This window comes from Monodelphis domestica, chromosome 7, assembly GCF_027887165.1.
Source record: "Monodelphis domestica isolate mMonDom1 chromosome 7, mMonDom1.pri, whole genome shotgun sequence".
Lineage (NCBI taxonomy): Eukaryota > Metazoa > Chordata > Mammalia > Didelphimorphia > Didelphidae > Monodelphis > Monodelphis domestica.
This window is the reverse complement of record NC_077233.1, coordinates 170,425,428-170,451,706: the sequence shown is the minus strand read 5'-3', so window position 1 is coordinate 170,451,706 and position 26,279 is coordinate 170,425,428. Positions and strand designations below refer to the sequence as shown.

General features: G+C 36.4%; 1 protein-coding gene and 1 non-coding gene across 6 annotated transcripts in view; one reads left to right on the top strand and one right to left on the bottom strand.

Annotated features, from left to right (window-relative positions):
• Nucleotides 1–26,279, bottom strand: part of UNC13B (unc-13 homolog B) — a 372,543-nt gene that overhangs the window by 74,838 nt on the left and 271,426 nt on the right. The window lies entirely within an intron of this gene.
• Nucleotides 21,636–21,742, top strand: LOC130455719 (U6 spliceosomal RNA). The gene has a single exon (XR_008913815.1). It is a non-coding gene; the product is annotated as a U6 spliceosomal RNA (small nuclear RNA).

The following is a 26,279-nucleotide window of genomic DNA, read 5'->3' as shown; positions in this document are numbered from 1 at the left end:
TCCTGACCTCTGACTACAAACACAACATTCCATTAATAGAGAAGTCAAAGGAAAACTACCAGAATATACAGGAAATACTTTTGTGGTAAGGAAACCTGGGTTTGAATCTTAGCTCCATATTAACTCACTATTTGTCTCTGGGTAGCTATTTTATACCTCTGAGCCTCAGCTTCTTTATCTATAAAATAAAGAGATTGAATGAGCTGATTTTTATATCAGTTACCAGAGATTCTATTAGCATATGGATCTATCTAGGGTTGGAGTGGGAATTTGGCTCATGCTCATAACATGGAATCTCTAACAAAGGAGGGCTAAGAGGCAGTAGCTCTTAGAAAAGCAAAAGCCAGTCCAAAGCTAGGGAAAAGAAGACTTGTAATGATGATAGTAAGATTGGTCATGGCAGCATTGCCCCTTCAGAGCACACAGCTGCTAGAACAAGCATGAAGATGGCAGGCACAAGCACCATTTTTCTAGGCCCTAACATCATAGTTAGTTTACAAAATTATTTAAAAAAAAAAAAAGGAGCTTCTCACAACTAAAAAAGGAGCAGCTGTTACCAATTTTCAGTATTTTATTTCTTCTCTTTATTGATTTGTTATTACTAATTATACATTTGTGGTCTCATTTGAGCCTTACACACAATTACGCTCAGGTAGAGACTGTTATAGTAGACAAGAACCAAGGCTCAGAGAATTTAAGTGGTTTGCCCATGGTCCCCAGTTGGTGGGGGTAAGAAGTGGGATTTGAATCTAGATATTTCTGAACTACAAGACTAGTGCTCCATCCCCCCTACATCATACTGTCACCTGAGTGTCCAGCGACTGAGGAATAGCTGAACTAGAGTATATAAGTACAATGGAATGTTATAAGAAAGTATAAATATGAAGAATTGAGAGAAACTTAATAAGAATTTTATAAACTGATGCAGAAAGCAGAATAGGAAAATAATGACCACAATGACAACAAAAATGTAAAGGAAAACACCACTGAAAGACTCAGAATTCAGATTAATGCAATGACTGATTTTTCTTTTTAGAGGTCTGATGTGAGCTATATTTCCCTCCTCTCAGTGAAAAGGCAATGGACTACACATGTAGAATGATGTTTACGTCATCAAACATGACTGACGTGTCCATTCATTTCTCTTAAATATTTTTCTTTGTTATAAAGGAGTATATTTTGAGAATAGAAGTTATTGGGAAAAGATGGCAATGAAAAGACAATATAGAAAAACTTTTAAATAAAGAATAGACAATATCTTTTGAACCTTCCATATCCATTGCCAACAACAACTATTATAATAAATGTAAATTCACATTTATATAGTACTTAAGGTGCATAAAAAAAGTTTCCACACATTATGTGTCTCCAAGTCTTTTTTAATCTGAAATTCTTTTGAGGTTTCCATATTTAATTTTTTCTGGTTACATATGTATTATCATGCAAAACATATTTTTATATTGTTCACTTTTTCTTTTTTTTTTCAAACCCTTACCTTCCATCTTAGAATCAATACTGGGTATTGGTTCCAAGGCAGAAGAGTGGTAAGGGCTAGGCAATGTCTGAGGTCAAATTTGAACCCAGGACCTCCCATCTCTGGGCCTGACTCTCAATCCACTGGGCCACCCAGCTACCCCTTATATTATACATTTTTCCAAGTGAGTAATCCCCCAAACATATAGCCAAATAAACAAGTGAAAAATAGTATTTTTTCATCTACATTCTGACTCCAATAGTTCTTTCTCTGAAAGTGGATAGATAGAATTCTTTGTCAAAAGTCCCTCAGAATTTTCCTGAATCATTGTATTGTTGATAGTAGCTCAGTCTTTTACAGTTGATCAGTCCACAGTATTGCTGTTACTGTGTACAATGTTTTCCTGTTTCTGCTTATTTTACTCTACATCAGTTCATGTAGGTCTTTCTAGCTCTTTCTGAAATCACCCTATTCATCATTCCTTATAGAACAATAGTATTCAATGACCATCATAAACCATAATTTGTTCAGCCATTCTCCAACTGATAGATATAACATTAATTTCCAATTCCTTGCCACCACAAAAAAGCAGCTATAAATATTTTTGTACACACAGGTCCTTTTCCCATTTATTTTTTATTTCTTTGGGATACAGATCTAGTAGGGATATTACTGGATCAAAGGGTATGCACTCTTTTATAGCCACTTGGGCATAATTACAATCTGCCCTCCAGAATGGTTAGATCAGTTCATAACTCTACCAGCAATGCAACAATGATGTCCCAATCCAATAATAGTTTTGTGAGGCTGGTACAATACAGATATTACCATTTCCAAATTACAGATAGGGAAACTGATGATGGAATAAATCATGGGACTTGAACAGATTCATACAAAGAGTTAAAAATAAGTATGAGAGCCATGATATAAATACAGATCTTGATTTTGAAGGTCAGCACTCTTCCAAGTAAAATCCATTGCCAAGTAAAGGTAAAGACTTTCATCATGAGTTCATCTTCTTCCCTATTCTATACTTCAAAACTCCTTGATATCATGCCTTATCCTCACTTCTCCTTGCTCCTGTCTCAGAATAAGAGGTAGCTCACTTTTCTCATTAAAGCAAATCACTCTGGTTATCTCTTTGATCCAATCTCCTCTAGCAGTTTGTCCCTTCCATCAATTCTCTTCTAATTTCCTCAAGATCTTTCTAATGGTTCCTTCTCTCTAGAAATATTTCTAGATCTCCCCCACATTTAGAAAACCTTAACAAGATCCTACTATACCTTCAAGTTATCATCCTGCAGCTTCCCTTCCTTTCATAGCCAAAATAAAAGAAAAAAGTAACCTACAGTCATTGCCTCTTTTTTTCTCCTGTAACTTCTCAAAATATTTCAATCCAGGGGGCAGCTGGATAGCACAGTGGATTGAGAACCAGTCCTAGAGATGGGAGGTCCTAGGTTAAAATCTGGCTTCAGCCACTTCCCAGCTGTGTGACCCTGGGCAAGTCACTTGACCCCCATTGCCTAGCCCTTACCACTCTTCTGCCTTGGAGCCAATACACAGTATTGACTCCAAGACGGAAGGTAAGGGTTTAAAAAAAAAATATTTCAATCCAACTTCCAGTCTCATCACTTATTTAAAACTTTCTCCTCAATTCCCAATAATCCCTTAAATGTTCAATCACCTTTTCTCAGTCTTTATCCTTCCTTACCTATCCTTACCACTCTGAAGTATGTGACATTATAATTTCTTCTTGAATGCTGGATTCGTCCTGTTTTTGTTTTTTTTATGACACTGCTTTTTAATGGTTGTCCTTATACCATTCTGGCTGCTTCTCCTAAACCTTCTTTCTTGGATCATCTAAATATAAGCATTCCCCCAAAGCTCTGAAATTATATCTTTTCTCTTAGTCCTCCCTTCTTTAATATAGTTTCATCAGCTTTAATGGGTTTCATCACACACACAATATGTATACATATATACGTACGTGTGTGTGTGTGTGTGTGTGTGTGTGTGTGTGTGTGTGTGTGTGTGTGTGTGTGTGTGTGACTGAAGGTCAGGACAGACATAAAGATAGGTCTGGGTATATACCCAGTTCTGATACCTGATACCCAGTCATAGCTATATTTTTTTTGTTGTTCACTTGTTTTAGTCATGACTCTTTGTGATCCCCATTTGTTTTTGTTTTTTGGCAAAGATACTGGAGTGGTTTGCCACGTCCTTCTCCAGCTCATTTTATATATGAGAACTGAGACACATAGAATTAAGTGCCTTGCCCAGGGTTACAAAGCTAGTAAGTTTAAGAGGCCACATTTGAACTCAGGAAGATCTAGACCCAGTATTCATGCTATACTGCTTATTGGCACCTTAAACACAGCATATGCAAAAGAGAATTTATTATCTTTTCAACATAATTAATTCTTTTTCTTAATTTCCCTGTTTCTGTTGAAAACATTAACTTTCTTCTAGTTATCCAGGTTTAGAACCTCAGAGTCATTCCTCAAATCTTCACTTTCCCTTAATAGATAGTGCTTTAGTCCTATGAAAAAATGTTCTAAATAATAACTGATTAGAGAGATGTAAATTAAAATATCTCTGAGAAGCTAGCAGAAATGGTAAATACTGAGGGGGGAGTAGAAAGGGAAGTAAAATAAGGGTGGGAATTAGGGGGATTGATTAAAAACAAAAAACTGGTGAAGAAGGAAATAGTGAAAGAAGAAAAGGCAGGAACAGGAGCAGAAATCAAAATGCTGGGAAATATACAGCTGGTAATCATAACTCTGAATGTGAATGGAATGAACTTACCCATAAAACCCAGGCAAATAGCAGAGTGGATTAGAAACCAAAATCCTACCATATGCTGTCTACAAGAAACACACATGAGAAAGACAGACACACATAGGATAAAAGTAAGTGGATGGAGCCAAATCTATTGGGCTTCAACTGAGAAAAAGAAGACAGGAGTCGCAATCATGATACCTGTCAAAGCCAAAGTAAAAATATTTCTAGTCAAAGTAGATAGGAAAGGTAATTACATCCTGATAAAAGGTAGTATAGACAATGAGGACATATCAGTACTCAAAATGTATGCACCAAATGGTATAGCATCCAAATTTCTATAGGAGAAACTAGTGGAGCTCAAGGATGAAAGAGAAGGAAAAACTATACTAGTGGGAGACCTGAACCTTCCTCTATCAGAACTAGATAAATCAAACCAAAAAATAAATAAGAAAGAGGTAAAAGAAGTGAATGAAATCTTAGAAAAATTAGAGTTAGTAGATATATGGAGAAAAATAAATAGGGTCAAAAAGGAATATACCTTCTTTTCAGTAGCACATGTTGCATTCACAAAGATGGACCATGTACTAGGGCATAAAAACATGGCAAACAAGTGCAAAAGAACAGAAATAATAAATGCAACCTTATCAGATCACAATGCAATGAAAATAATAATTAGTAAGGGTACATGGAGAGCCAAATCAAAAATTAATTGGAAACTAAACAATATGATTCTCCAAAATTGGTTAAAGAGCAAATCATAGAAACAATTAATAATTTCATTGAAGAAAATGACAATGATGAGACATCCTATCAAAATCTATGGATTTTGGGATTCAGCCAAAGCAGTACTCAGGGGGACACTTATATCCTTGAGTTCATATATTAACAAATTAGAGGGTCAATGAATTGGGCATGCAAATTAAAAAACTACAAGGTGAACAAATTAAAAATCCTCAGATGAAAACTAAATTAGATATCCTAAAAATCAAAGGAGAAATTAATAAAATGGAAAGTCAGAAAACTATTGAGTTAATGAATAAGACTAGATGCTGGTACTTTGAAAAAACAAAAAATAGACAAAGTACTGGTCAATCTAATTAAAAAAAGGAAAGAACAAAACCAAATCAACAGTATCAGAGATGAAAAGGGAGACCTCACCTCTAATGAAGAGGGAATTAAGGAAATCTTTAAAAACGATTATGCCCAATTATATGGCAATCTAGGTGATATGGATTAATATTTACAAAAATATAAATATATAAATTGCCTTGATTAAGAGAAGAAGAAATAGAATAACTAAACAACCCCATATCAGAAAAAGAAATTGAACAAGGCATCAAAGAACTCCCTAAGAAAAAATCCCCAGGACCAGATGGATTCACAAATGAATTCTATCAAATATTCAAAGAACAACTAAGCCCAATATTATACAAACTATTTGACAGAATAAGCCAAGAAGGAGTTCTACCAAATTCCTTTTACGACACAAACATGGTACTGATTCCAAAGCTAGTCAGGTCAAAAACAGAGAAAGAAAACTACAGACCAATCTCCTTAATGAACATAGATGCAAAAATCTTACATAGAATACTAGCAAAAAGACTCCAGCAAGTGGTCACAAGGGTTATTCATTATGACCAGATGGGACTTATACCAGGAATTCAAGGGTGGTTCAATCATTAGAAAAATCATCCATATAATTGACCATATTAACAAGCAAACTGACAAAAATCACATGATTATTTCAATAGATGCAGAAAAAGCCTTTGACAAAATACAACACTCATTCCTATTGAAAACACTAGAAAGCACAGGAATAGAAGGGCCTTTCCTAAAAAAAATAAACAGTATACATCTAAAGCCATCAGCAAACATCATCTGCAATGGGGATAAACTAAAAGCCTTCCCAATCATATTAAGAGTGAAACAAGGATGCCCATTATCACCTCTATTATTTAACATTGTACTAGAAACACTAGCAGTAGCAATTAGAGAAGAAAAAGAAATTGAAGGTATTAAAACAGGCAACGAAGAGACCAAGCTATCACTCTTTGCAGATGATATGATGGTCTACTTAAAGAATACTAGAGAATCAACCAAAAAACTAGTCTAAATAATCAACAACTTCAGCAAAGTTGCAGGATACAAAATAAACCCGCATAAGTCTCATCAGCATTTCTATATATTTCCAACACATCTCAGCAGCAAGAATTAGAAAGAGAAATTACTTTTAAAATCACCATAGACAATATAAAATACTTAGGAATCTATCTGCCAAGACAAACACAAGAACTAAATGAACACAACTACAAAACACTTTCCACACAATTAAAACTAGATCTAAATAATTGGAAAAACATCGATTTCTCATGGGTAGGACAACTAACATAATAAAAATGACAATCCTACTCAAATTTATTTACTTATTTAGTGCCATATCCCTTGAACTACCAAAAAAAAATTTTACTGAATTAGAAAAAAACCATAACAAAGTTCATTTGGAAGAACAAAAGATCAAGGATATCCAGGGAAATAATGAAAAAAATGCAAAGGAAGGTGGCCTTGCAGTCCCAGATCTCAAACTACACTATAAAGCAGTGGTCATCAAAACAATATGGTACTGGCTAAGTGACAGAAAGGAGGATTCAGTGGAATAGACTTGGGGTAAGTAACTTCAACAAGACAGTCTATGATGAGCCCAGAGATGCCAGCTTTTGGGAACAAAATCCACTATTTGATAAAACCTGTTGGGAAAATTGGAAGGCAGTATGGGAGAGATTAGGTTTGGATCAACATCTCACACCCTAAACCAAGATAAACTCAGAATGGGTGAACAACTTGAATATAAAGAAGGAAACTGTAGCAGTCCACCCCTAGCTATGTGCAAGGGGAACAGTTAGTATGTACAGAGTGGCTTAGAAGAGAACATGCTCAATCTTGAGCATGCTCAGTCTTGCGCATGGCTGGGAAAGCCTCTGACCCTTGACACCAGCTTCCCCCAGGTTAGGTGGGAAAACAGGTTTCTTTGTGCTCACCTGGCTAAGAGAAACCACACCTATACCTTGTCATTAACCAATGATAATCATCCCTATGTATTATGCATATTTGCATATCAAAGAAATTAAATACCAGGCCACAGCAAGCTCCGCCTCTCTTCCCTCTCTTCCTCACTTGGATCTCAGCTCTCACTGATGCCTGTCCTTGCTGGAGCTTGGCCAGAGGCCTTTGATTCCTTTCCTTATCTACCTCTCCCACCTGGGACCTGGCCTTCGGCCAGGCACTTTCCTTTCTCTATCATGTCTCTGACCTGTGTGGTATTAAAATTGGATCATTGGACGGGTATAAGCCTTCTGAGTAGTCCACTGATCAGAGTTTTTGCTGTGGTTCCTTGATAATTAATAAGGCCTGGATTTCTGACTCATCCCTGCCACCTCATATCTCTAACTTGACTCTGCCACTCCCCTCGCGGCATACAGAACTTCTATCCTTCCTCTATCTTCCTATCTTGAGGCTTCTCGTGGGTTCAAGGAAGCTTCAGAAACTATAAGTAAATGAGATGAACACAGAATAGTATACGTCAGATATTTGGGAAAGGAAAGATTTTAAGACCAAGCAAGAGTTAGAAAAAATTATAAAATGTAAAATAGTTTTGATTACATTAAATTAAAAAGGATTTGTACAAACAAAACCAATGCAACCAAAATTAGAAGGGAAGCAACAAATTGTGAAACAAATCTTCATAACAAAAACCTCTGACAAAGGTCTAATTACTCAAATTTATAGAGCTAAATCAATTGTACAAAAAATCAAGCCATTCTCCAATTGATAAATGGGCAAGGGACATGAACAGGCAATTTTCAGCCAAAGAAATCAAAGTTATTAATAAGCACATGAAAAAGTGTTCTAAATCTCTTATAATCAGAGAGATGCAAATCAAAACAACTCTGAGGTATCACCTCACACCTAGCAGATTGGCTAACATGACAGCAAAGGAAAGTAATGAATGTTGGAGGGGATGTGGCAAAGTTGGGACATTAATGCACTGCTGGTGAAGTTGTGAATTGATCCAAACATTTTGGAGGGCAATTTGGAACTATGCCCAAAGGGCGATAAAAGACTATCTGCCCTTTGATCCAGCCATAGCACTGCTGGGTTTGTACCCCAAAGAGATAATAAGGAAAAAGACTTGTACAAGAATATTCGTAACTGCGCTCTTTGTAGTGGCAAAAAAAAATTAGAAAATGAGAGGATGCCCTTCAATTGGGGAAATGACTGAACAAATTGTGGTATGTATTGGTGATGGAATACTATTATGCTCAAAGGAATAATAAACTGGAGGAAGTTCATGTAAACTGGAACACCTCTAGGAATTGACGCAGTTAAAGGAGCAGAACCCGGAGAACATTATACACAGAGACTAATACACTGTGGTACAACTGAATGTAATGGACTTCTCCATTAGTGACAATGCAATGATCCTGAACACCTTGGAGGGATCTAGGAGAAAGAATACTATCCTCATTCAAAGGAAAAACTGTGGGAGTAGAAACACAGAAGAAAAACAACTGCTTGATTACATGGGTTGAGGGCGATATGACTGGGGATGTAGACTCTAAATGATCATCCTAGTGCAAACATCAACAATATGAAAATAAGTTCTGATCAAGGACACACATAAAACCCAATGGAATTGCACATCAGCTATGGGAAAGGATGAGGGAGAGGAGGGAGGGGAAGAATATGATTCTTGTAACCAAGGAATAATATTCTAAATTGACTAAATAAAATTTTCTAAAAAAAAAAAGAAATGATAAATGCTGGAGGGAATGAGAGAAAATAGGTACATTAATAAACTGCAAGTGGAGTTGATCAATTATTCTAGACAAAAATTTGGAATTATGCCCATAGGGCTATAAAATTTTGTATGCCCTTGATCTAGCAATACCACTATTAGATCTGTACCCCAAAGAGATAAAAGGAAAATGGAAAAGATCTATATGTACAAATATATATATATATATGTATATGTGTATACATATATATATATATATATTTTTTTTTTTAACCTTTACCTTCTGTCTTGGAGTCAATACTGTGTATTGGCTCCAAGGCAAAAGAGTGGTAAGGGCTAGGCAATGGGGGTCAAGTGACTTGCCCAGGGTCACACAGCTTGGATGTGTCTGAGGCCAGATTTGAACCTAGGACCTCCCATCTCTAGGCCTGGCTCTCAATCCACTGAACCACCCAGCTGCCCCCTGTACAAATATTTTTGTACCCAGCTCTTTTTTTATGTCAAAGATTTGGAAATTGAGGGCATATTCATCACTTGCAGAATGGTTGAACAATGGTATGATTATTATTAGGTAATATGTGATGGAATATTATTTGTGCTATAAGAAATGATAAGCAGGATGGTTTCAGAAAAAAATGTGGCAAGACCTATATGAATGGATTCAAAGTGAAACTGGAAGAACCGAAAGAGTATTGTAAAATTATCAGATGACATAAAGACAACAAACAATCATGGTGGTAAATGCAAGCAATAACTGAAGATATAAAACACAAGCTAAGACAAACTCTCCCAGGCCCAAATCCTGGTGGTCCCTATTTTCAGTTCTCTTAAATTAAAAGAAATAACTATGAGGGAGCGAGAAAAGTAGATTTACCAAGGAATTATTCCTCTCCTCTTTCCCACCCATATTGTTCCCAATAATTCTGCTACTTAGTCAGGTACCACTACAGAGTTGGTAGTGGCTTCAGGAAACTGACATAGATAGCACTTTGAAAATTGACCTCTGTCATGCTTCCACCTTAGGAATCCTCTTTTTCTTTCAAAACAGTCTTCCCCCAGTGCAGAGCAAATCGCCCCTTTCACACAACCAAAATAATTCAGATATTCAAAATCAGTTTGCCCAAAGTATTTCCAGTTACTCTTTAAACAATAATAGGGAAATATTAGGTTGGATTACCCCCCAAAACAGGAGATATTTTTTGAAGATAGGCAAACAAAAAGGCTCAAAATAATGATGGCTAAGTTTGTTTCCTTTGATAATTCTCAGAGAGAGGGCAGATACTCATGTTTTGGGGCTAGTTGCACTGAAGGTAGGAGGCATCAATATGGATTTTTGGATGACTCCATTTACCCTGGACTTTTGAGAAACCCCAGTGCCAACTATCCCTATTTTGGTTTTAATGTTAAGCATCTTTTTGTTTTGAAGGCTTCCCTATTGGATGAAAGTTTTCCTCTCCAGAAGCCCAGTTTCTTAGTTTGACCTTTGCCTTTAATTTGTTTCAGCTGATTGTTCCCTAATACCATAGCTATTGATTGCAAAGAGATTTACAAACGTGTTTGTGATTAGTCTCTGTAGGTTTCCTGTGCCTAATTACCCAAAATATATAAAGACTCCCTGATTCCTTTCTTCTTCAGATTTGGCATCTAATGTGGTGCCTTCTCCCAGGGATGTGGTTCCCAGAATCCCAGGGCCTTTGGTTTTGTATGGTATTTGACGTTTGACTCTCTGTAGTGACCAAATATTTGAACCCTGTTCCTGATTAAAGAGTTGTTTTTCTGACTACTTTTGTAGTTCTCGTTATTTCTAAGTTAACAGAGGCTAGTCAAGATAATTTTGTGAAATTACCTTCAGTGCAGAATTTAACATTTAGGACTTGTAAGTTTTTCACCTCCTGACTCTGAGGTATCATCTCCAGCTCCAGCTCAAGGCTTTTTGTTTGACTTCTTTCTTCTTTATTTCTTATATCTGAAATTCTACAAATTCTTGCAAGCTCTCTTCCTTACTTTTCTCTCCCAGACTCTTAGCTTTCACATTCCAGAAACTACCTAGCTAATTTTATCTCTGTTCCAGTTCACCTGGCATACATTTGCTTACATTCTGTTTTCCCTATATAGAACAATCTCTCTGCTCCTACTAGTCTATCCAATCCATCCATCAAAGTCAAAGTCCTAAATCTTGCACACTTCCCTTGACCTTTCTTCCCTGAGATCTAATCCCCAGCCCTTTTGAGGCCTCAGTATATCCACTTTGCAAAATATCCTTTGGTAAATTTCATATGGATATTTATGTGTACTTTTTCTCCTTTATCATTTCTTAGGTCCTAATTTACCACTAATCAAGCATTTAGAAAGGTACTTACTACCAAATGCAGGAATTAAAATAAGCATGATATAAACACAAAATGTCAATTAAAATGTTTTATAAAGTAACAAAGAGTGGTGAAACTTCATCAATTGTTTCAAGAAAAACCTCCTGAACTCAAATAGCATTAATTCAAATTGCTCTCCTTTGGTGGGTCTAATTAGATGCATAGACTGAGGGTCTGAAGGGGCAATAGGAGTCTTCCTACTTCAATTCCTTGATTTTAAGGGGCTGCTTCAAAGAATAAAGAGAAACTCTGAGGGAATTCCCTCTTCTACTAGTTGCATTCCTGAGGTGTTTTCTTAGTCCAAATATTGGTTTTTCTCTTTCCATGGACCTAAAGAAACTTGATTTGTCCCCCCCCCCCAACCAGGTTTATTGCTTACACAGGCATTACTAAATCCTAATATGATTGGCTATGGCAAAACCTCCTCCTCTTCCTGCTTCCCCAGAGTCATAAAGAGACTTTCTATATAATTTTGCTACTAGCAGCAGAATAATAAATATTCAAAGAGAAAAGATATAGTTACAAAGATTTCTTTTTAATTCTCAATTTTACAAACATGAACCTTTCAGTATATAAACAAGAAAAAAGGATTATATATGATCTATTTTACAAAGAGCCTTAAAAGCTTCTAAAAATAACCAAGTTATTTTTCAATTTTCAAATTATATTTTAGTTAAACTGAAACTCAGTTTCTCTTTTTAGCTTTTATCACAGAATATATTTGTTTTGGGAAGATTGGACAATGACAGTCAAATCCTGGAAGAAGGGTCTCTGCCTATTCCTAAAGGAAGAGGATGATGAAAATACTGGGGATTTGAATACAGATACTGACATTACTTGTGAAATCATAGTCAAATTACTTAGCCTCTTTGAGTCTGTTTTATAAGTTTTGAAATGAGAATAATATTTATACTACTTAGCTTAGAGGGCAGTTATAAAGAAAGTAGTTTTTAAATCTTAATGTGCTATAGAACTGTGAGTTCTTAGTAGTGTGTAGGGAAAAAAAAATTTTTAACATAAAAAAGTATATGATGATGGGTAAAGTAGAGGCCCTGTTCCCAGGGCATCTATGAGTGCTTCCTCTCTGTTGACTGCATAATGAAGAAAAGTCTTTTGATCAGTTGCTGAACCAGAATTGAGTGTGTACACAAAAGACACTAACTAACCAATCAAACTCTCTCTTTCATAGTGATGATAGAGGAAACTCCCTACTCAGACAGACTACTGTGTGCCTCATGAACATATAGTACTTCCATTTCTTTACTTTTTTGTATGCTCTTTCTTCTTTTAAGTAGTTGTTCTTTGACCTTTGTTTTCTAAGAGGACCAATGACATCATGGGGTAATGTCTTAACTTGCACATGAATTGGATGTGAGGCAAGGTTTCATATAGTCATCAGCCTCACTGTCTTCTGGAGTCAGGAAAGTCAGGAGGGAAGACAAAAGTCAAAACAACGTGTGGTAGCCTGGGATGAAGTGGATGACCTTGACTTCTCTGATGTCTGTCCAAGCCCTAAGCAATCCACAGCACCTGCATTAGCTACCTTCATGGCTACTGGAACAAGTTATTCTCATAGATCCATTCAGCTGGAGGAGTGCTGGAGTTACAACTCTGTGAACTCTGAACGGTTGAAAGTTACCAAAGGACCAGAAATTGGAGTTCATATCAAAATTTGTCAGCAGTCAACCCTTGTGAGGTACATACCTCTGAAGAATTATCAGCAGAATCCAGTCAGTTGAGACATTATATCTTTCAAAAGAGGAGCAACCTGTACAGAGATTATGCAGTACCCTAAGTGTCTAGCAGGATGAATGTTCATAATACAAACTTTAAGTGTGAACCAACTCCAACTGTATTCTAGAAATAAAGTAATAGAGAAGAGAATATGCTCTGGTACAGAGGATAGTGGGTGGAAGAGATGATTGGATGGAGAAGTGGTCTATGTTGATCCTTGTTGTATTTTTTTTTTTCAGTAAAAATCTCTTGGGAAAATTTAATTAATGTTAATTAGTTAGGTGATACTGATGTGATAATTTTACTGGCAGTTGATATTGGGAAGAACATACTTAAATGGAGGCTTGAGCTGATAGCATTAGAAAGATACCTCCAACCTCTCAAGAGTATCCCTAATACCCAGAAGAGGAGATATAGCCAGCATAGCTCTGGGGACCCAACCTATTAGTATCTATATAAGAAAGTCTAGAATTTCATTATACGTTCATTTTCATTCATCCATACAACAAAACACTTACTAAGTTCAATGTATTGTACTAGGCACTGATGGCAGTACAAAGATAAATAACATACAGATCCTACTCTCAAAAGAGTTAACACTCTATTATGGAAAAAACAACAACTATAAAATAGAATTGGATGAGAGTATGAGAACAGTACATAGATAGTATTTTCTAGTACATTCTAATTTGTAGGACTTCTCAAATTTTTCCAAATGTTATATGCTCAGATAAATTAATTTACTACTCTTTGACAACTCACCCCTAGCTGCTATCTCACAATGGAGATGCCTCCATCTCTGTGGTACCTTCCTCCAACTGGTCCTACATAGAATATCCACTTGAGGAAATAATATCTTTGCTCCAGAGACTTTTATATTGAGCCACTTGTATGGGCAACTTTCCCCTTAATTTCCCTTTATGTGTTGTTCTCTCCCATTAGAAGTAAGCTCCTTAAAGGCAGAGACTATATTTCCTTTTATTTTTGTATATATCAGGACTTAACACAATTCCTGGCACATAGTAAATGTTTAACATTTTATTAAATCTAATCTAATCTACAAAGTGCTATGCACTGTGAGTTTTTTTCAGCTAAAAGAGTTAGGCCTTCTAGTCTAATTTTTTATCCAATGAAGTAAATCTTCTCTATAATATCCTTGATATATCCATAATCTTCAGATCAGATTCTGCTTGAGTACTTCTAACAATAGGGAGTTCACTACTTTTTTAAGAAAGCCCATTCCACTTTTAAATTCTTTAAGTTATAGTTTTTCCTTATATTTAGCAAAATTTTGCCTGTAGCAACTTCTACTGACTGGTTGTGATTCAATCTTTCAAAATAAAATAAATATGCTTCCTCTTTTAAATAATAGCTCTTCAAATATTTGGAATGTTATATTATGTCCCACTAAATTTTTCCATCCCCAGGCTAACCATTCCAACATTAAACCTTTGACCCTTCCTTCCATAAAATTGTTTCCATACAGTTTATAAAGGCTTAAATTTTTAGTACCCTTCTTAGAATATGATACCAACAAGTAAAAATAATACTAATGAATTATGCAGAGTGTCACAAAATCAGAGTCCAGTTTGAAGTAAACACTGAGGGAATCTAGTCTAACCAATAAATGATCAAGAACAAACCTGACATATTGTTTTGTTGTTTGTCATCCAGCTTTTGCTTGAGAACTTCTAAGTGAAAGAAAATTCTACTTTCAGAGGCAGCTGATTCAATCTTTTTAAAAAATTACTTTTTAACTTTATCTTTCCTTTTTTTCTTTTAATATTCATTTAAAAATTTTAGTTCCAAATTCTCTTCCTCTTCCCCCTCCCTCCACCATCTATTATGAAGGCAAGTAATATGATAACAATTATACATGTGAAATTATGTAAAACATATTTCCATATTAGCCATATTGGGGAAAAAGCAAAAAATAAAGGAAGCAAAAAAAATTAAGAAAGTGAAAAAAGTATTACAAACTGTACTCAGAATTTATAAGTTCTCTCTCTGAAGATGGGTAACGGTTATCATCATGAGTATTTTGGAACTGTCTTGATTGCTGCCTTGATCAGAGTAACTAAATCTTTCATAATTGCATCATTATAATATTGCCATTATTGTGTACAATGTTACCCAGGTTCTGCTCACTTAACTTTGCATCAATTCATATGTCTTCCCAGTTCATCTGAAACCATTCTGTTTATCATTTCTTACAGCACAATAGTAACCCATCACAATCATATACCATAACTTGTTCAGTTCACAAATTGATGGGAATCTTCTCAGTTTCCAATTCTTTGCCATCACAAAAAGAACTGCTAAATTTTCATACAAATGGGTCCTTTTACCTTTTCTTTTATTCCTTTTGGATATAGACCTAGTAGTGGTATTGCTGGGTCAAAGAGTATTCACAGTTATATTGCCTTTTGGGCAAATTTCTCTAGAGTGGTTAGACCTATTCACAACTCCACCAGCAATACATTAGAATAACTATTCCATTCTATCTTAAAATTGCTCCAATTGTTCGGAAATATTGGCTCTATGAAAACACCACTTTCTTACCTTCGTTATATCTTTAAAGAATCTTGCCAAGAATTGAAGACAAGCTTATTAGTTCTATTGTATCTCTTAGATTGGACATTTTATTTTTAGTAAAGGAAGAAGGAGGAGGATGGGGGAAGGGAAGGGTTTTAACTCTTTCCAAAACAATCCCCTCCAATCAATTCATTTCTGCCTTAGAAGGCAATTAAGACATGAAACATGGGACTATTATAGGGCACAGATTTAGAGCTGAAAGAGTCCTTAAAAGCTATTAACTCCAACACCGAGGAAAAGCAACTGCTTGACTACAGGGGTGGTGGGAACATGACTGAGGAGAGACTCTAAATGAACACTCTAATGCAAATACCAACAACATGGAAATGGGTTCAAATCAAGAACACATGTGATACCCAGTGGAATCATGCGTTGGCTATGGGAGAGGTGGAGGGGGGTAGAAATTGATCTTTGTTTCCAATGAATAATGTTTGGAAATGACCAAATAAAATAATGTTTTTTTAAAAAAAGTTATTAACTCCAACTTCCTTGTTTTACAAAAGAAAACTAAGATCCAACAAAAATAAGAAATTTACCCAAAGTAAGATATATAAGTAACTGGGGCAGGATACAAATCTAGGATAGTCTATTCACTATATTACAATAAAGGGCAATCAAATAGTTAATGCATCAGTATCACAGACAAACCTTCTAAGAATGGTCAGTCTACTCACCCCCTTAGGTTTTCAAATGAGGAATCAAAAGGCAGTTAGTTGCCACAACAAGTTGCTTGCCTGGTGACTAAAGTACAATCACCTCCATTAAATTTATATAAATTCAGCTGGGTGCTAGAATCCACCAAGCCCTGGAACTTCATTCATTGGTAGGGATTTTGATGATACTTCCTCTTTTTTGAGTGGCAGGATGCTTCTCCTGAAGGTAACATCCTTCAGGTAAGTTCCCAGGTTCTGGGGAAACATGCAGAAGCCACTGCTGCCAGATAGTACTAAAATGTATTTCACTCAGGAAAATGTAAGCTCCCCAAAAGCAGGGACTATTCCATGAGATCATAGATTTAGAGGTAGAGGGATTTTATGACCACTTATTTTATGATGACAGAATTGAGCTCTAGAGAAATTGACTTGCCACAGTCTCATAGGCAGAGATGAGATTTGAAACCAAGGTAATGTGATTCATTTTGTTGTACCACATTTTCTAATTCTTAACACAGTTCTAGGCACATAGTAGGAACTTAACAAATGCCCACTAAATGAATGAATGAGACCCAAGAATAAAAAGAACTGCTTTAGCTGCTTTCCATCAGGCTTCCTTAGGCTTCTTCACCCCACTCCAACATCAGTAACCTTCTTAGTTCAAAGGTCAGGTCCTGACCAAGTAGTTTTCAGAAACTAGGTCTTAGTACACAGAACATCCACCCTGGCGCTTCTTAGTCATCAGCCTATTCTTCATTACAACAGCCTCCAGGACTCTAGCTTTCATCTAAAACATTCTTCTTGCCCGTCATCTCTTCCTATGTTCAAAGGACTATTTCTGAATGCTCTCTGGGGGCGGACTGAACAGACACATCTGCTAGATATCCTGGAATGTGACCAGGAATAGGAAATAAGAAGTCTCAAGATTCTAGGTAGAATACTTATCTAAACTTATCCTTATAATTTTCACTCACTCAAAATCTCACATCATGCAACTTCCAGCTGTGTTTCAGGACCTTCTTTGTTTGAACACATTGTTAGTAAATCCGAGGTGAGTGGAAGAAGTTTTTTAAAAATGAAACCTACTAATTCCCTCTAAAGCAGGGGGGTCAACTCATACCTTATCCCTGCAAAATTCTTGTGTTGCAAAAACATATTAAAATGTAATTGGTAAATATTTAATGAAATACATAAAAATACAATAGAACACAATGATGTTAAGATGTGGTTTTCTAGTAAAAATGCAGCCTTTCAGATTCTTGAGTACCAATTCATGATCTTCATTTCTATTTGAATTTGACACCACTGCTCTAGAGTGTCATGGAAGACCTTAAAGCAATTTAATTGATAGTCATGCAGTAACTAGTATGGAATCATAGATTTAGAGCTAGAAAGAACCTGAAAGACAATGGAGTCCAACACTCTAATTTTATAGATGAGGAGACTGAGGCACAGGGAGGTTAAATAACTTCTCAGAAACAAACAGTATTTGAGGCAGGATATTTCTAGATCAAGTGACTGCCATGCCTGGTTTATTAGTACAAAAACAAAAGAGGAAATAAATTCTCCCCTCCTGCCAATATCAAGTTTCTGGGTCCTAGAAATAAGTTCTGAGAGTTTCTTGGCACCATACAGTCTTCCCAATTTAAAATTCCCTGGGAATTCTTCCACGAATCTTTTTCTGACTACACCAGACTGAAGGGGTATTCCTTTTGCAATTACCGTCTATATTATTCATTTGGTATTTAATCACATGGCCATGTGATCAATCTCTTCTATGTCAATTTTGATTTAAATATTTTATTATGTAAAATGAAATGTATTTATTGAACATCCTATCTTAGAGTCCATCTCTACTCTGTAAGGGGTAAATTTAGGAGTTCTGACTAATATACTAATGGTCTCCAGGGATTGATTCACATCCCAATAAAAATACTCAAGTCATATTGGGAATTTTATGGTGGTTTAATTAATATAGAGGGAAGGAATTAAGAAGAATAAGAGAGAGAAAAGGGTATAAGATTTCTCTGGCCTAGCCTAAACCAAGGGAAGTTCAGAGACCTCAGCCACGAGGCCTCCTCCAAGATTAAAACTAGCTCGTCTTCTAGCCATGAGGTCTACTCTGAGATGAGGGGTCTCCTAAGAGGATAGCATTTTAGGAAACATAAAGGAAAAAAGGAATTGGTCTAAACTCACAAGAGAACTCAAGGAAGACGCCTCACCTGACCCTTTGCTACTGAGTTTTTCCCAGTCACTGCACAAAGGACGCTCACCACCAAACCTGGACAAGAGCTGTAGGCACGCCAAGATGCCAACACGCTGCCGCAAGCCACACCACTAGTTGAACCCAATGTCTCCGAGAGACAGACAGACAGATAGACAGAGAGACCCAGAGAGCAACACCTCCACCACCAAAGAGAGCCCCGCAAGAGGAAGTCACTCAAATATATAGACTTTTTTTTACATCACTTCCTACATCTCACATGTACCAATAGTAGCTCAAGCTTAACTTAGGACAGTCCAGGGGTCTGTCAGTTGTTTCTTATTTGTCACTTCCTAGCACATGTCTGTCATAGACCATACCTCCTCAACACTTAATTCTTAAGTTGGGATGTAGACATTCCTATTTGTTAGAATTTTAAAGATTTTATCAGAGTGGAGAAAATCTAAAATTTACAACTCCTTCCTCATGTCCATTGAATGTGTAACTTTTTTATTTTACCCCTATAATATCTCTTCCATCCATTTCCTTTTTTCCACTTACATAGACATATTCCCAAGCTTCCATCAGTTCTCAACTGGACTACTACAATATAGATTCCTAACTGAGCTTCCTGCATCCATTTAATCTCTCCCTTCTTGAATACAGCCCTCACAGAGTTGCCATATTAATATTCCTAAAATACATGTATGACCATATCACTCTGATCAAAAATCCCTAGGCTCCCTATTACTTCTAGGATAAAAAACAAATTTGTCTTTTAAAGACTTTCACAACCTGACTACCATCTGTCTACCTTTCTGGATTTATTCATCTTTACTCCCCTACTCTTTCATGCATTCTATAGATCAATTGAATTAACCTCCTGACTTTTGCTCTCATATCTCTGGCCTACATTTCTACATCTTTTACATTAAAGCAGTAAGAGATGGGACAACTAAGTAGCTTAATGAGTGGAGTGTCAAGCCTAGAGTTAGGAAGGTCTGGATTCAAATCTTGCCTCAGATACTTCCTAGCTGAATGACCCTGGGCAAGTCACTTAATGCCAATTGTATAGCCCTTGGCACACTCAACTGTCTTAGAAATGATACTAAGACAGAAGGTAAGGGTTTTAAAAAAGAAGAGCAGAATGAGATATTTTATGAAACACTTTGTTAAAATCTAGGTAAACTATTGGGACAGCTAGGTGCTGCAGTGGATAGTGTGCCAGGACTGGAGTCAGTAAGACTCATCTTCCAAGTTCAAATGTGGCCTCAGACACTAAGTAGCTGTGTGACCCTGAGCAAGTTACTTAATCCTGTTTGCTTCCATTTCCTCATCTGCAAAATGTGCTGAAGAAGGAAATGGCAAGCCACTCTAGTATCTTTGCCAAGAAAGCTCCAAATGAGGCCAGGAAGAATTGGATATGATTGAAAATGACTTATATATAAACTATCATTAACATCTTTCACCTGATCTCATAGTCAAGTAATTCTGTTTAAAAAAAAGAAAAAGATAAGAGACCAGGTCTAGAAATAGGAGGGTCTTAGGTTCAAATCAGACCTCAGACACCAATACGGCAAATCACCGAACCCCAGTTTCTTAGCCCTTACAACTTGGAAACAATAATTAGTATCAATTATACAACAGAAGATAATGATTAAAAAAGAAAAAGCTAGGTTAGTCTGGCATGACTTGTTCTTGATGCTCTTTATGATTATTATTTACTTTTTCTGAATGTTCTTGAACCAGCTCTTTGATAATCCATTCTAGAATTTTGCAAGGAATGGAAGCCAATTGTTTTGGCCTATAGTTTGCAATTCAACTAAAAGAAAAAGGAATGGTAAAAGATGATATTGATAAGATAGTCATGGAAGCAACAAACAGGAACTTGGAAAGACCAGGAAATAGTGGAGGACAGAAGGACCTAGCTAGCATGTTAAGAGTCCATGGGGTCAAGAGGAGTCAAACATGAAGAGTCAGGCACAACTAATGAATGAACATCAAATACGTGTGTGTGTGTATGTACCTACCTATCCTTCCAACCCCTCAATAAAAAGTAGATTCCTTGAGGGCAAGAACTATTTTTCATTTTTACTTTTGTGTCCTCAGAGTCTAACAACATTAACTGAACTGTGATGAACAAACTGTACTAGTGTGATGATTGCATGACTGTAATGAAGATTCAAGGGAAAGATATTGTGTGGGCAGACTTGACTAGACTTTGCAATTGTATTTGCAATTGTAAATGCAATTTGCAAATATAGGAAGAGTGGAGAAAGGAAAGAGAAGAGTCAAGGATAATTAATTCTGAGGTTCTACCTCATTATCTTATTATCTTGATCAGAAATATAAAAGCTGGGAAAAAAGGCAGATTTTAGGGTCTTTAAGAGTTATAATAAGTTCTATTTTGGACATCTTGAGTTTGAAAGATTGAAGCTACATCCAGGTTGAGCTATACAACAGGTAGATAGCCTATGGACAGCTAAGTGATATAGCTGTTAGTACTGGGACTGGAATCAGGAACTCTTCCTGAATTCAAATCTGACCTCAGACACTTAGGTTATGTGACCCTGGGCAAGTCACTTAATCTTGCTTGCCTTAGTTTCTTCATTGGTAAAATAAGCTGGAGAAGGAAATGGCAAACCACTCTCGTACCTTTGCCAAGAAAGACCTAAGTGGGGCCACAAAGAGGCAGACACAGTTGAAACAACTGAGTAACAATGACAAAGACAGTATATACCTGGAATACAAGATACAGATTTGAGATAGATAATGTAGTTTGGGGATTCATCTGCATAGATACTAGATTTGAATTCCTGAAAGCCATAAATTCACCAAGCAGAGAATAAATGAGAGAAAAGGACTAGCAATGGCTCAGGATGCAATGAATGATGTGGGCATCTTAGTTGTCTGACCAAGCACTAAGCACTCCATAGGGCCCTGCTTTAGCTGCTTTCATGGCAATTGGAACAAATTGTTTTCATCCACTCATTTTGCTGAGGAAGTCTTCACGTGCTTGGAAAAGACATTTTCTGTACTTGCTTCAGTAGCACATATGCTAAAACTGGAACAATACAAAGAACATTAGCATGGCCCCTGTGCAAGGATGACATGCAAATTCATAAAGTACTCCATATTTTTCAAAGGATCAAGAATATCAAAGGAACTAATGAAAAAAATGTGAAAAATGGTGTCATAGCAATACCAGATCTTAAACTGTACTATAAAGCAGTAATCATCAAAACAATGTGGTACTGACTAAGAAATAGAAGGATATAGATCAATGCAACAGATTTGGAGTTAATGACCTCAGCAATTTAGTATTTGATAAATCCAAAGATCCCAACTTTGAGGATAAGAATTCACTATTTGACAAAAGATGCTGGAAAAATTGGAAAACAGTATGGCATAAATTGGGTCAAGATCAATATTTCACACCTTATACCAAGATAAGGTCAAAATGGGTATATAATTTGGACATGAAGGGAATTAGGGAAATGTGGAATAGTTTTCCCATCAGATTTTTGGAAAAGAGAAGAATTTAAGACCAAAAAAGAGATAGAGAATATTACAAGATATAAAATAAATTATTTTGATTATGTTAAAGTTAAAAAGTTTGTACAAACAAAACCAATGCAACCAAGATTAGAAGGAAAACAACAAACTGGGGGGAAATTTTTATAACAAATTTCTCTGATAAAGGTCTCATTTCTCAAATACATAAAGAACCGTAACATTTAAATTAGTTTCTCTACTATTATATTTTTAGAAGTTTATTAAGATTATTAGAAATCAAGGATACAAAATAATAAACCACATGCCCATGGTTGAAAGCCAAATTCAGAAGCCCCATACTTAGTCTACTCACTACATCCTTGCAATCTCTGAGTACAGGAAGAGAGTGGAGTAAGTGTTACAATCAGTTTAAATATAAATTGTGATCTCGGCCCAGGTGGGGATTCAGGTGAGATTATAGGGAATTCTGGGAACTGCCAAGGACTTCTGGGGATTTAAGTCTGGGGTTCAAATCTAAGAATACAAGTACTCCCCAATTGACAAATGGTCAAAGGATATGAATAGGCAGTTTTCAGATGAAGAATAAAAACTGTTAATAATCATATGAGAAAATGTTCTAAATCTCTCGATTAGAAAAATGAAAATTAAAATAACTCTGAGGTACATTCTTACAATACCTATCAGATTGGACAATATGTCAGTAAAGGAAACTAATAAATGTTGGAGGGGATATGGCAAAATTGGGACACTAATCATTGCTGGTGGAGTTATGAACTGATTTTAACATTCTGGAGGACAATTTGGAATTATGCCCAAATGGCTATAAAACAATGGATACTCTGGATGAAAGGATTACAGACTGCATTTCAAGGACTTGTTGAAATAACATCATGCAGAAAGAGGATGGAATTCTGCTGTCCACAGGGGATGAGGCTAGAACCCCTAGCCAAGAAAAGCAGAACAGCAGTTGGAGAAAGGGTTCTTCTCTTTTGAACTTAAGAGAGAGGAGCATCTTGCTGAGCTCAACCTGCTGTGGTCCCTCATTTTATCTGAAGAAAATTAGATTAGCCATCTATTTCTCAGTAGTGGATAGAGACTTTTTCCCTGTGGGGAACAGAAAAGACTATCCACCCAAGAAGATTTTCAATTGATCTCTTCAGTAACTGTACATCCCTTTAGATCAGGAAAATCCAACAGCCTGACTCTACAACTCTTCAGGGACTCGGGTTCCCAGCCCTGAGTCCTCAATCCCTGAGGGGAATTTAGGTTAAAATAGTAATTAGAGATTCCTAATTTTCCCTCTATCTAAAATCTTACCATTCCTAAATAATCCAAAGAATAAACAGACCTTGTTACTTAAAAGGAACTGAATTATCTTATTCATCTAATGTGCTATGGGGATCAGAATAATATCTATCAAGGGAAGAAGCCAGAAACCAGAGACTGAAGGGGATTTCCTCCTTACCTCTCAGCTCTGGACCTTGATCAAATCTCTCCCCTTCCCTGGTGTAGCTCTACCTAAGAGAGGAAGTAGTGCTTCTTTTTATCTGTCCCCTCTCTCTCTTAGACCTTTCTAACTTTGGTTCCTGATCCCCCTTTAGTACAATACCCATTGATCTAGTAATACCATGTCTACAGCTGTATCCCCAAAGAGATTTTTAAAAAAGAGAGAAAGGGCCTACCTGTAAAAAATATTTATAACTACTCTTTTTGTGGTGGCAAAGAATTGGAAACTAAAGGGATATGCACTAATTGGGGAATGGCTGACCAAATTGTAGTATATGATGGTGAGGATTCCATTATTATTACTATTCCATTACCATTGTGCTGTAAGGAATGATGACCAGGATGATTTCAGAAAAAGGTGGCTCAGAGGATTGAGAGCCAGGCCTAGAAACAGGAGATCCTGGGTTCACATCTGGCCCCAGATACTTCCTAGCTATGTGAACCTGGGCAAATCATTTAGCCCCCATTGCCTATCATTTACCATTCTTCTGTCTTAGAACCACATAGTATTGGTTCCAAGTCGGAATATAAAGGTGTTTTTTTTTTTTTTAAAGAAAAAAACAGGTGGAAAGACCTACATGAACTGATGCAGAGTGAAATAAGCAGAACCAGGAAAACATTGTACATAGTAACAGCAATACTGTGGACTGATCAACTGTGAAAGACAAGGCACTTATAAAAAAGGATGCTATCCACCTCCAGAGAAAGAACTTTTGGAGTCAGAATGTAGATAAAAACACGACTTTTCATTTGTTTATTGGGGTACATGTTGGGGGTTTTGGTTTTATAATATTGTTCACTTATAAAAATGAGTATGGAAATATGTTTGGCACGATAATATATGTAAAACCCAGATTAAATTTTTTGTCAGCTCTCCATGGAGGGGGAGAGAAAGAAGGGAGAAAATTTGGATCATAAAACTTATATGGAAATTTATAATTAGTAAAAAATATATTTATATATAATTTTTTAAAAATTTAAATATAAAAAAATTTGAAAGAAACCTTTTAGAATCTTCCAACTCATCATCATGCCTAAGGCCCACCAGTTAACTTCAACAGAGATTAACCATATACTGAGAAAGTTTTACCAGGGTGTGGCCACAGCATATACTGCAGCTTCTTGAAGGTAGGTAAGAGGTGAAAGGTAGACACCAAAGGTGGATGAAGCGTGTAGGAAATATTCAGGAAGGACTAGCACCTCCAATTTCAGGGCTCTGTCTTTGTGTCCCCTGATTCTTAGCCGACTACTTGGCATATAACAGGTGCATTATAATACTTCTAGATTGGTTGAATTATATCCAGAGATACAGGGAGGTCAAGAGAAATGGTAACTGAGAAAAGGCTATTAGATTTACATTAAGAAATCATTGGTAACCAAGGAGAGAGCATTTTCCATTGCATGGTAGGGTCAGAAGTCATACTGCAAGGAACTGAGAAGTGAGTGGGTAGTGAAGTACAGGCAACAAATATAAAAGATCTTTAAGAATTTGGCACTAAAAGGAAGGAGAAATAGTGGATAATAGATTAAGGAGAGAGTAGGGGCAAAAGAAGAATTTTTAAGGAAGGAATAACCTGAGAATATCTGTAGACAACAAAGTAACCTGAGTATATCTGTAAGCAACAAGGAAGACGTCAACAACCAGTTGCCAATGATCCTTTAATTTCTAAATTCAATATAGCCTTTTCTCAGTCCTCATTCTTTTTTTAAAATCTCTCTACAGCTTTAGATACTATTCAATCAATTATCAAATAATTACTAAGTACCTCCTGAATTTCCAAGCTCTGTACTAGACAACAGGGAAAGGAAAAAAGAGGAAGGGATGAGGGAAGGAAAGGGGAAAAAATGGGAAGGGGAAATCATTAAAATGGTGTGTTCACTAAGGAGATGGAAAGGAATGAGATCCAAGATAAAATCAGAGGGCTTGGCCTTAACACAAAGAAAGATGCCTCTTTATCAGATCAGAAACTATATTGCAAAATAGGGGAAGATAAGGAGATATGTGGTATATAATAAGGGGGAGGGGAAGCCATGACTGATAGCTTCTGTTTTCTCAGAGAAGTAAAAAGTTCCTCTAATGGGAAGAAGGAAGCTAGCACAATAGAAGATCTGAAAAGAGAAGTTTTGGAACAGTTGTTAGAGGTAATGTGAGAATCGATCAAAGGATAAATGACAGATTAAGATAACATAAATTTGTAGTAAAAATAGTTGTCTCCATTGTGTGATTTCCTACAATGATGTTCAGGAGTGTTCAAATGGAAGTAAGAGAAGGCAGATGGAGGTGAGCCAGGATATCCATTCAACAGGATAATAGGATAGGGAGACAATATACAGGTGAACTGGTTAACTAGAATTAAAATAGCAAAGAGAAGAAAGTGAATTAAGAGTGAGGAGAGAGGCTAGAAAGCAGGAAAGTGTATAGTGACTAGAGGTATTGGTAAGGACACCCATTAGATTTAATATAAGGCAAATATTTATACAGAAGAATGGAAAGACTGGCCCCAACTCTCAAATACCAAAAGGATCTTATATAAGATGGCCTCAGTGAAGCTTGGTCTCTATTGAGGTTGTGAGAGGAAGGCTGCTGGGTAACAGGAGTTGTCTCTTGAGCTTGACACATACCCCATTCCTGACAAAGATTCACAACTCAAAGCAA